General features: G+C 41.6%; 1 long non-coding RNA gene across 1 annotated transcript; it reads left to right on the top strand.

Annotated features, from left to right (window-relative positions):
- Positions 1–295: 295 nt before the first annotated feature.
- LOC132247772 (uncharacterized) lies at positions 296–8,804 on the top strand. Its single transcript, XR_009459193.1, has 3 exons — positions 296–359; positions 2,495–2,617; positions 3,170–8,804. It is a non-coding gene; the product is annotated as an uncharacterized LOC132247772 (long non-coding RNA).
- Positions 8,805–11,495: the final 2,691 nt, after the last annotated feature.

Here is an 11,495-nt window from a genome sequence, read left to right as displayed (position 1 = left end):
AATCTTGTAGGGATGGAGGGTTCCTTTGGACCCATAGTAGTCCTGGGCAGACACATGATGCCTAATGAGCTTAAAGAGTGGATAATTATTTTTTGTGTGTCTGATTTCAAATGTAATAATTGCTTGATGCTAGACTTATTTACTTTAAATAAGTATGGTCATCTTATCTGAGAGAACTAGGAGAGTTTAAGTCATCTCATTCCATCACAGACCGCCTACAGAATTGTTTTGAGTTTTAAGATTTTTTGGTCTAACCTTCTAAGTAGGGGAAATATATTTTTTTTCCTTTCACAGAGATTTTTTTGGGATGCTGTTGGCAAGTGGAGGAGTGTCTCCTTTTGAAGGATAGCCCTCTACAGGTAACCTAGAACATGGTATATATCTTGGAGTCTACATGGAGTTAACAGATGTGATACAAAGATAGGAACATGTCTGTTTAAATTAGACAATTGAATTTAAAATAGTGTAATGGAAAATTGCTGTATTCAAATACTACACTTTTGCAATGAACCAAGAAAACTACAAACTTAATCACTGAGATCATGAGCAACCTTATTCAATCTGTTTCCACCATGCTGTGAGTTTTATTTTCTCATTTTAGCAGAGGGCAATCAGTAAATGACCAGTATAAAGGTGGACTCAATACAGGCATACTAAATATCCTTTTTCAGCCACTGGCTATTTGTTTCTACACCTCATCCATCTGTGGCCTGTTTAGGTTGCAGGTTCTTAGTATATAACACACTGTTGTTAGTACTATGTGAATAATAATTATTAACAGTTGCATGCAGACTTCTTTGTAATCCAGTAACCAGATATGCAGTTGCACTGCCAAGAGCTAGTCACAGCTCCTCAAAAAGGAAAGGTATTGCCATTGTTTAGTGTAACATTCATAATGGATATAGAAACAGCTTTCTCTCACCTTCTGTAACCTTGCTTCTTTTCCTATTGAAGTCACTGGAAAACTCTCATTGATTATTTTCTTGGAACTTTTAAAATGCAAAGATAACACTTTTTCTTCTATCCTTGTGAGGCAAGTCACTCAGACTAAGGCTTCAATATATATATATGTTGGCTTATATAGGCTTATATGGCATATAAGTCTATATAAACCATATATAATCCATATATATATATAGATTAAGATTATATAGATACTACTAAACATAAATTATTAAACATTTCCTGTCATTTCCTTTTCTTTCCTTTTTGTGATAATTTGAAGAACAATCTTGAGTTCTACTGAGTAACATCAAGTAAGAGTAATTCTTCCCAGCATTACATGCAGTTCTGTGAAAGGCAAGAGATTAGCTAACGTGTTAATTGGTTCTTTGGTTTTTCAGGTCCAATGCAATGAGATTCACTCAGGGCCAACATACCCATGCAGACCCCTGATGATTTCAGCAGGGAACTTTGCAGACACAAAGGTCTATCAATACACAAGACACTGCAGCACTGGACTTTGCTTTTTAACACACACTCTAGCAGCCATGTAAGAAAAGAAAAGAAAAGAAAAGAAAAGAAAAGAAAAGAAAAGAAAAGAAAAGAAAAAGCATGATTCATTTAAAATATGTTGCAATAATGCATATGCAATATGTGGCAATAATGTCCCAGATTCTTTACTGCCTTGCACGTTGTGTAATCATTGGGTGCTTGTACACATGACGGGGGCTTAGTTCTCCCTAAATTGAAATGGTGGGTTTTAACTTGTGTTGTCTAAAAACCCACCGTTTCAATTTTGGAAGAAGTAAACCCCCATTGTGTATACAAGAGTGAGGGGGCCCGAACCTCTTTTTTTCCTACCACTCCCACAGCGGGGGGCAGAGGGGGAGGGAGGCGAGCTGCTGGCGGTAGACCAAGTGGTTCCTGAGCTGCAAGAGACCCCAGTCCTTCTCTCTGCAGCGGCAGCACCCCCTAAGTGGCACCCATCCATTGGCACCCGGCCCAGGTCCACTGGCAGCTCGCCTCCCCACTGCAGGAGAGGCAGGCAGGCTCCAGCACTGTTCCTGCCACCTTCTTGCTGCCTGGGACCACCCAGGAATGGCTGGCTTGCCCCTGGGGCTTAGTGTCAAGGTGACAGGAGGACAGCTGGGTGTGCTGGCTGTTGGAGAAGGCAGCGGTGCATGGGGCACTGGAAGCCTGCCAAACCCAAACTTCCCTGAGCATGTTGGCCTCCAGTGCCCTGTATGCTGTTGTACTTTGTTACATAGCAAACTAAAATACCTTGGAGGGGTTTTACCTTACTACATAACAATACACCACTGAATACACTGAATAGTGCAAAAGGGCAATTAAGCCGCTTTAAAGACCAATTTTGTTGCATGTACAGGCACCCATTGATGCCAGTAGAGGGTGGATAGGAATTGTTACCACAAAAGCACTTGACATCAATGTGAAAGGCAAGAAGGAGTCCGACCCAATCTGCTTTAGGCATGATAAACAAAATAATAAACTGAAATTGATTTTTTTAAGTCTTCACATTTTCTTTATGTAGACAACACTAAGCTGAAGACAACTTTATCATCAGTCATCAGGGTTGACTCTGCAAAACCTTACTCATGAGGAATTCTTATGCAGATGCACCATCCCACTGAAATAAACTGAATAATTCATCAGGGTAAGAGTTTACATTATGAGTTCTTTAGTTTTCATTTTCAACTTTTTTTGGAAGTAAAATACATGTTAATTCATTTAAAGCCACTCTGAGATGCTGAGAAGTTTTATATTGGATTGATGTGGCGTTTGATGATTGCATAACGACTGTATAGTAAGCACATCTAAAACTATTGTGTTATATACATCAAGGAGTAATTATTTAATATTAGTTAGATTTTAATTTCTGTGTACCCTTTCCTAAAATTCCTCTCTACTTGCTTATGAGTCATGTCTGAATATTCTTACGGCAATGCCTATTAAAGGAAAACAAAGTAAACACCAAGGCAACTGTTGTAGAAATTCCTCTTGTAAATACAGCAACATTTACTGGATACAAGATAAAGACATCTTATAGCACTGGATTTTGATCTGTTTGAACATTGGAGATTAGAAAAAGACATGTTGGGCCATCTTATAAACCCCATTTGATCTCATCTGCATTAGTGTTTTGACCTCCTGTGGTTTGCATAGCAAAATAATAATTCTTCATCTCTGTGACATCTCCCCATTCTAGGTGCAAAGATGGTGAATTACAGGAGAGTTTTATAATTACTACTGAGAGCAAACCACATTCTACAGGAGGATCCCTCTCAAACCACTAGAAGTCTATACATGAAAAGTCAATGAGGTGAGGGTGGCCATACATCTCTTGTGGAATCACACACCTAGCCAAGGAGTCTCCAGGTCTCTGATAATGCTGCTGTGCAGGACATTCACCTATTCTTTCTCTAAATGCAGCAAACCTGGAAATGAGGCAATGCAACCATTCAGAGGACATCCTCCACCATGACCCTCAAGGTCCATCTTCAGCATACTCAAGAGCCCTGAGAGATGCTTCACCTACTTATTTCTAAGTCTGGGGGTGCAAGGCAGGAGCAGGTAGGCAGGACATATCTCTCAGCAGCTTTCTCAAACACATCATGGGAGAGGTACAAACACAGAGAAACATGATGTCATATCTCAAATTGGGCCAGCACAACTGGTGGTCAGGCACTCTTTACTCTCAGCAAAAACTCTGTGCATACTGGACAGGTTTCACCAACACTATGGTTTCATGGATGCCTCCTGGATTATGTGCCACCCATATTTTAACTAACAAATGCATAAATTCATGCCCCTGCTAGCTAATAAAATCATAGGATTTGTAAGGATCTCCAGGATTATCTAGTCCAACCTCCTTCAGGAAGTGCTTTTCCAGAACCACCCCAGACAGCATATTTCTGAAAGCCATCTGTGAAAGAGATTCCAAAACTTTCCTATGTGGCTTGTTCATTGTCCTGCAAGGAAATTTGTTCTGAGATTTAATGAAAATCTTTATTGTTACTGTTTAATCACATTGCCTCATGTCCTGCCTACTGTGATGGAGGAGGAAGGAGATGGTCTCTTTTTTTTATGGTAGTCTTTCAGTTATTTGAAAACGGCTATCATATGGTCCCTTAATTTCCTCCGCTCCAAACCAAGCATATCTAGTTCTTTCAAACTTCCCTTGTTCAGCTTTTATTCCAACCCCTTTTAATATTTTTCTTACATGTCTCTCAATTGTCTCCAGTTTCTCTACATAGTTCTTAGAATGTAGAGTCCATAATTGCCAACAATACTTCTACTGAGGCCTGGTATCTATAAGAGAGACTGCCAGAGTCTTGGTAGAGCTACCTGACAGCTCATCAGTAACTGGTACCCCACACTGGATTCCAGTTCACTGGTCCAACGTGCTTTTAGATTTGCCTTTCCTTTTTGCCTTGCATATTGTGTCACCGTCTACCCTGGTGAGTGTAAGTGATTACAAGTGCACTGTTGTCATGTGAACTTCTTTCCTTGGCCTGAGTGGGCCATAGCATTGTTCCTTTCCTTAGCTTCTTTAACACACTTTCTGGACATAAGCTTATCCCTTTCTCTTGACCCAGTTCTTCCTATATGGCTCTGAGAATCTGTTTGCATGTCTGCTTACCAATACACAAGTTTTGTCCTACATTTAATGATCTCCCACTCTCCAAAATATGTAGAGATATTTGGAGAGATCTGGTTGTTGTAGACCTAAGCCAACCCATTAGCTTGAATGTGGTCAGAATGCAGTCATTAAAGTTAACCTCTCTCCAGAGTCTCTCATCTGGGATGGACATGCTACATCCCTGGTCAGTGAACTCTACATTCTGCATCAACATACATGCATTCTGGGATACAGCAATTTAAGAGTAATGACTTCATTACAGCACCCAGAATTTCTAAATTGCATGTAGATAAGGCACAACAGATCATTGCATTTAATTTCCCCTTTGGCTTTGAGGGAGATTCCTGTGTATACTAGCCTTTTCTTTCATCCCCTTTGCCAGGCAATGTATTTCCACCACAGGAGAAGATTGTTTTTGCTAGAACACTCTTTCATGGAATGTGGGAAAATAAAGGTATTTCCACAATGCATCTGGAAAGCTCCTTTTTCCCTCCATCCACCCATACCTTCCCTGAAGCAACATTCAGCCCTGTCTTTTCTCAATGGAAAGCCGTGGCTTTTATAAAGAAAAATATTCAGGAAAGGTTTTAATCTAGACATTTAAACTTGTCTCTGCTAAATATTAATTGCTTACATTAGTTTGTTAGAGGACAGAAGGTATTGGAAATGTATGAAATGTAGTTATATTCATGTTATAAACATCATTTTAATTGCATAGTATATTACAACTTCAAAACTGATGCTTTTATGCAGACAGAATCAGCTGTAAATTGCATGCTCTATCTCTCTCTCTCTCTCTCTCTCTCACACACACACCCCTATAAAGTTTACAATATAATATATTATGTTGCTGGAAAGGTAGCATCATTTTCTAAATGTTCGTATTACCTGACATTTCTATGCGTTTTATTCTCAGTGGACCCAGTGGCTGATAAAAACAACCACCCTATATACAAATTCCTTAAATGGAAATCTAAACCTATAGCTAAGTGCATAGCAACATAGTGAATTTAAACCCAATCTTACAAAAATGCCTAGAGCATGTACAGGCAGTGTTGGGGGAATTAACTGAAAACAAAAGGAATAGAGTGATTTCCTTGTGTTCATTTTCAGTGTTGTATTTTAATCAAATATACAGAGCCTCAACTGGTTTAAACTGGACTGTCTTGTTGGCTAATATTCACCAGCTAAGGCTCTGGCCCAAGTATTCTGACTTTTTGTGTATCTACTCCTCATCAAGAGAAATGTGTGGTGCTTTACCTATATCAAATAAGTAAAAGATGAAATGTCCTAGAATGTCATTGTAATAGGGTACTCTGTCCTTTAAGAGGGAACACTCGGCCCTGTTGGAAAAGCCTAGCTACATGGCTTTTAGATAAGCAGGGAGTGTCTGGCTGGAAGCCTTACATCTTTAAAATCTCCCAGAAAAGTAATCAGAGGGGAGAAGGAAGCAAGCTGTGAGTGAAGCAGTGGTATATAAGGAGAGAAAGGCCAGGCTGTTGTGTCAGGGCCAGAGCAAAAGAGGCTCCTTTCCTTGTGACAGGGACAGAGCAAATGGATTTGGTCTTGTTTGTTTGTTTAAATGACTGTGCCAAGCTTGGGAGGACTGGCTGAAGAACTCCTCAGGGAATGACCCTGCCTGCAGAAGCCAGCAGGTCAAGTCTTATTGACATAGTTAGAAGAATCTCAAGATATTTATGGTTTCATGAATGGGAACTAATAGCAAGATGCAAACAGAGGGGTGAAAATGAAGATCAAGAGGATGGGAGTGGGTGCAAGGCAGCTTGGAGGATGGAATAGGATGAAGTCACAGGGGCATATGGATATTAGAAAAGAAGAGACTTCTGCAGCTGTGAGTGGGAGTAGATAAGAATACGAGCTGGTAACAACATATTTAATATATATATTTGTTCTTGTAAGACCTAGCTTGAAGAGAAAAGATAAACATGTGTGCTGATGCTTGAACTCTTGCACTTTTGGTTTGTTATGACTGTTGGTGGGGGCAGAAAAGCTGGATTCTGCCCTGTTGGTGCCCTCGTCTGTTGGGCAGTGTCCTGTTGCTTCTCTGTGTAGCTCATATGCCTAGTTTTTCTTCATCAGATGTCAAGCCAAGTAACGGCTGGCTTTCCACGAGCTCATATTCCTAGCTGCGTGTGCCAGGTGTCTCCTGCTACTCTGCAGCTGTCTTTAGTTTCATCTTCACTACTATCCTGAGTCTGTGGCTACTTCATATAACCTGTAGCATGCTGCAAGCTTGGCCTTTTGCCTTTTGCTTCTGCTTTTGTGTTATTTGAAGGTCAGACCCAGAGCTGCTCACGTGTGCATAAAGGCCTCAGGTCTTTGACTGTCTTATTGTATCAGGCTGCCTGACAAGCTTAGCAATATTTTAAATGCTTCAAAGTTGTATCCATCATTCCTCAGATGGGTTTCCTCCATAGATATCTCTCTAGTCCATCAGCCCTGTGCTGGACTCCTAACTAGTCCCTCTGAGGGTGGATTGTGATGGTCCAAGATTGCCTGGTAGCAGCCCCTTCTGTTCTGCTTGTCTGTACCATTAGTATCTTGACTGTGTTTATTGCTGAATCCACATTTCTACTGCTTTGTGCGTACCCAAGGGAAGTAGGTGCTATTCCTGTGTGCCAGCTGCTATAAATGCTAAACAATAGCATCTCTTGTTTCATGGATCTGTTATTGAAAGTCTGCATTTTCCCACTGACTTCTTTTAATTTACATCATGAGCACCGGGTCTCATTTTCTCTTTCTACTATTTCTGCTTATCAGTGTAATTCAGATTACATTAAAACTGGCTCTACAACCCACTTGGAAGCATGCTGGTTATTGATGTAATAGCATAGTTGCAAATATGGATCTAGAATAGCTATCAACCTCCTTCTTTGTACACTGCAAGTCTCTGGATCTACTGACACATTACAGATGTTCTCCTCTTGTTTGGCAGACTTAGTCTCTAAGGCTGTATCCAGATGAGCACGGTTGTATGTACACAGGTATGTGGTGCTGCAGATGTGTCTGCAGCATCATATACCACACATTCTGTTGCTCTCCACTCTGCAAGGGATCAGTGTGGAGGATTTATTTTTACCCTGGATATCCACAGAACCCACAAAAAAAAAGCAGAGTGGCTCATGCAGTGGCAGCCTGCAGTGCCTAAAGCCGGAGCCTGGATGGCTGGAGACACAGTCCACTGCTCCACAGACAGGCTCTGTGTGGCAGGAGTGATGCGGCTGCAGCCCTGTGAGGCTCCTAGGACCCCAGGTAAGGCTTCTGGAACCTGCCCAATGCTGGCCACAGCCTCCCCTACTGCACCTGGGGTGACCTGCCATGTGTAGCATGTGTGGCACAGGCATTCCCCAGGGACAACTAGTGGCAGCAGAAGGTGCGCCACTACTAGTTGTCCCTAGGGAACCAAATGTCCATGCACATCTGGATGCAGCCTAAGAGAGTATTTGTTTGTCTACTGTCCTATTCAGCCTGGGGTCATGGTCATACAAAACACCTCTATTGGCTATCCCAGTGTTTTGTGCTTGTTCTTTTTTCACTTCATTGGGGCAGGGTAGGGCAAGGTAGGAGGAAGGGGAAGCTTTAACTTTGTTTTCTCTCTGAGCACTTGCTTCTGCTGCTTGGTACAGGGTAATTTGTCTGGAAATCCAGCCTCCCTAGCAATTTAAGTCCCTGTTAGCACTGAGGTGCTTCTTTGTGTATTTGGTAATCACACTTTTACTTGCTGTGAGCTGCCACTATCAGTAGCATAATGAGTGGAGGGCGACTGGGGCACCAGCCTTTGGCACTCACTTAGAAGCTGCAGCAGGCAAGGACGCTGCCACTGTTACTGCACAGGATGCAGCCCCTAGTTGCTATATCCTTGGGTGACATATTTCATGTATCCTGCTCTGCATGGCATGAGAGAACCATATGTTGTTAACATTAATTGGTCCTTTATTGTGAAAACTATTAGCAGAGGTGCTGCAATTGTCTTTCAGCACTGCAGTCATGGGCCTAGAGACTGGTGCATCCTCCACATATTTTCCTCCAGAGGCTTTGCTCCTCCCTTCAAGTTCCTTGAGTATTACTTTATAATTAGCTATCAGAGGTTGCCAGGAAGCTTAGCCAGGTTTAGCAAACCTGACAAAGAAACATTTGGACATAGGGTGACCATATGTCCTGGTTTGGATGGGACATTCCCAGCCGGTTGGTTCCAGCCAGTTGGTCAAAAGTCTCAGGCCAGAGTCTGGTGGGGAGGTGGAGCAGCATGGTGCACCAGGAAGGTAGACAGACAGGCACCACTGCTTCTAGGTGGGAGTAAGGCAGGTGGACTGGAGCAGACACCACCCTGTTCACATATGGAATGTCCTTGCTCTTGCACGGGAGCTGTGGTGCCTGCCTGGGTGCCTGCCTGGTGCACCATGCTGCTCTGCCTCCCCTTGGGACTATGGCCCAGGATTTTTGACCAACTGGCTGGGACCGGGCTACAAAATCCTGGACTGTCCCAGCCAAACCAGGACGCATGGCCACCCAATCTGGACGTGAGACTTTGGCAGATGCTATCCTAGAATACTAGCTTGCAGGGGATGTCTTCCTGGGATATGTAGTTGTGCCTAATAATGTTTGTTGGCAGATGTAACCTGTCTAAACAACATTGCATTCCCTCTAATCTACAGCTGACCTTATCTAGCCTCTGCATCTGAACATTATTTGTGCATGAACACAGAACCCAATTATTACCGTGCCTATAGTGAGTGCCTCCAGGTTTGTGCTGTGATGGATATTGCTACTAAGTTTAATTAATTTCTTTGTATAACTTCACAGGGGCCCAGGTCCAGCATTAAGAGAGGGTCAATTTTTAATAGCCATTTTTGTTCATATGGTTCCTCCCACCAATGCCAACCCCTGTCATACATCAGACAACCTTGGGGGATACTTGTGAAATTTTACACAAAATAAAAATGTTGAAATCTCATCTGTACCTTCTTTTTCTGTGACAAAGAAATATAAGATCTAGCCCCTGGTGACTATCTTTTTCAGAGCTATCTTCTTCAATAATCTAAAGGAACATCCCTCCTCTGGATGTGCTGGAACTTGTCAGTTCTGCAGGTGGGCCGGTGTATTGTTCACCTCTCATTAAATTTTATAGAGGCAAGGGCTTAAAGTAAAACATTTCTTAAAGCCTGAAGCAGCAGCAAATAGAATGCTCAGAACTACAAAGTATTTCATGATGTGACTATTATCTTAGGCATACCCAAGCCTTCTCAGCAGTTTACCCACAAGTCATGTCTAAAATAGAACAGAAAGACCATGGATTTTATGACCATGACCTTCAGAACCAACTGTGAAGCCATTTTTATAGTTATGCTTCATCTCTTGCATTTACCAAATTTCATCCAACAGCAGCAGCAACAAACATATATTTATTAACAACCAGGAAGTCCAGATGGGATGAAGAGCTAGAGGTGGTCTTTAATGAATTTATTAGATACCTAGGGAATATCTTGTGGAGCATAGTATAAGAACATATGAAGGCTGTCAACCTGATCATTATTCCCAGTGACTGATAAAAGTACTGAAAGGACGAACGTGAAAATAGGGCCCAGCTTCACCGAAACACCAAGCTCATTCTCTGAAACTTTGCAGTTTCCACTTGCCAAAGCATGACCATGCCACTTTAGACTCATCCTTCGTGCTTTGGAAGAGATTCTGCTTTCCACCTCAACATGCTCTGCTTCTATTCTGAATTCTTCTACTCCTCTTAGCCCATTGCTTTACTACTTCTTTATGCCCTTTGCAATTTCTTCCTTTTTATCTTACAGGTCTGGGAGGCAGAAGTTTTTTAACAGAGGTTTTTCTCCTTAACCTTGCAGCATTTAGCATTTCTCCCCTGATATGGTAAGTATGTTCCCTACCTCCCTTGCTGTTCTCTGTAGCCATTTCCCTTTACTTGTGACTACCATCAGCCAAGACAGAGTATGTGCCACTGAAAGCTTTTCTGTGCAACTGCTGCCTGATCTTTGACGAAGCCCAACTACACCCAAATGTTTGAATTTCATATCTGCAGGGCATTTGGCCGTTTCTATTTCCAACTCTCTCACCAACCAGTTGTTCACTCTGTTATCTCAGTACCACTCTACATCTTCAGTTGGTCTCTTCCATTACCTAAGTTTATCATTCAGATCTATCTGGCTATAAGTGGTATGTGCTACCTGGTTGTAGTGGAAGACTAAATTACCATGCAAACTCTCTTCCTATCTCATCAGATTTAAAGAGGAAGCAGTAGCCATTAGAAATTTGATAATGCAAATAATCTGATTGTAATCCATTTGGGCTTCCATCTCAATAAGAGACTCTAGCCTTTCTGGAATACAGTATGTTGTTTAACTTGGAAGCAGAACAAAAATGGACAGCCTTTAGATGTACCATAGAACCTAGTTACCTTGGTAAATAGATGATAGCTAGTTAGCTAGCTAGCTAGATATTCCAGAGCACAGAAGACTTGCCTGGAGCAGATTCCTTATAAGCTGCCTAACTGATCTTTGAGCCACCATGATCATGAGTGACATGGATTTTAATTTTAACCACCCAACTTAAACTCATATACTGAACACCTACTGGTCCAAGAAAACCCCTACAGTAGACTGAGAGATCATGATAATCCTTTCCAGGAACCAGCCTGGGTTTCTACCAGCCCAAAAGGTTTCATTGTTTTCAAAGGACAATATACCCTCTGTTTCTGCCAGAAGAAGCATGTATGTATAGTATATTATACACTATATACTAATTTATACACTATATATATGCTACATACTAATTTATAATGGTATAATATAATATAATATACACTAATTTCCAAAGTGTTAAATAGAACTAATGTCATAAAAAAGAA

The sequence above is a fragment of the Alligator mississippiensis genome, chromosome 1, assembly GCF_030867095.1.
Source record: "Alligator mississippiensis isolate rAllMis1 chromosome 1, rAllMis1, whole genome shotgun sequence".
NCBI lineage: Eukaryota > Metazoa > Chordata > Crocodylia > Alligatoridae > Alligator > Alligator mississippiensis.
The sequence above is the reverse complement of the archived record's forward strand: the minus strand, read 5'-3'. Positions and strand labels throughout refer to the sequence as shown.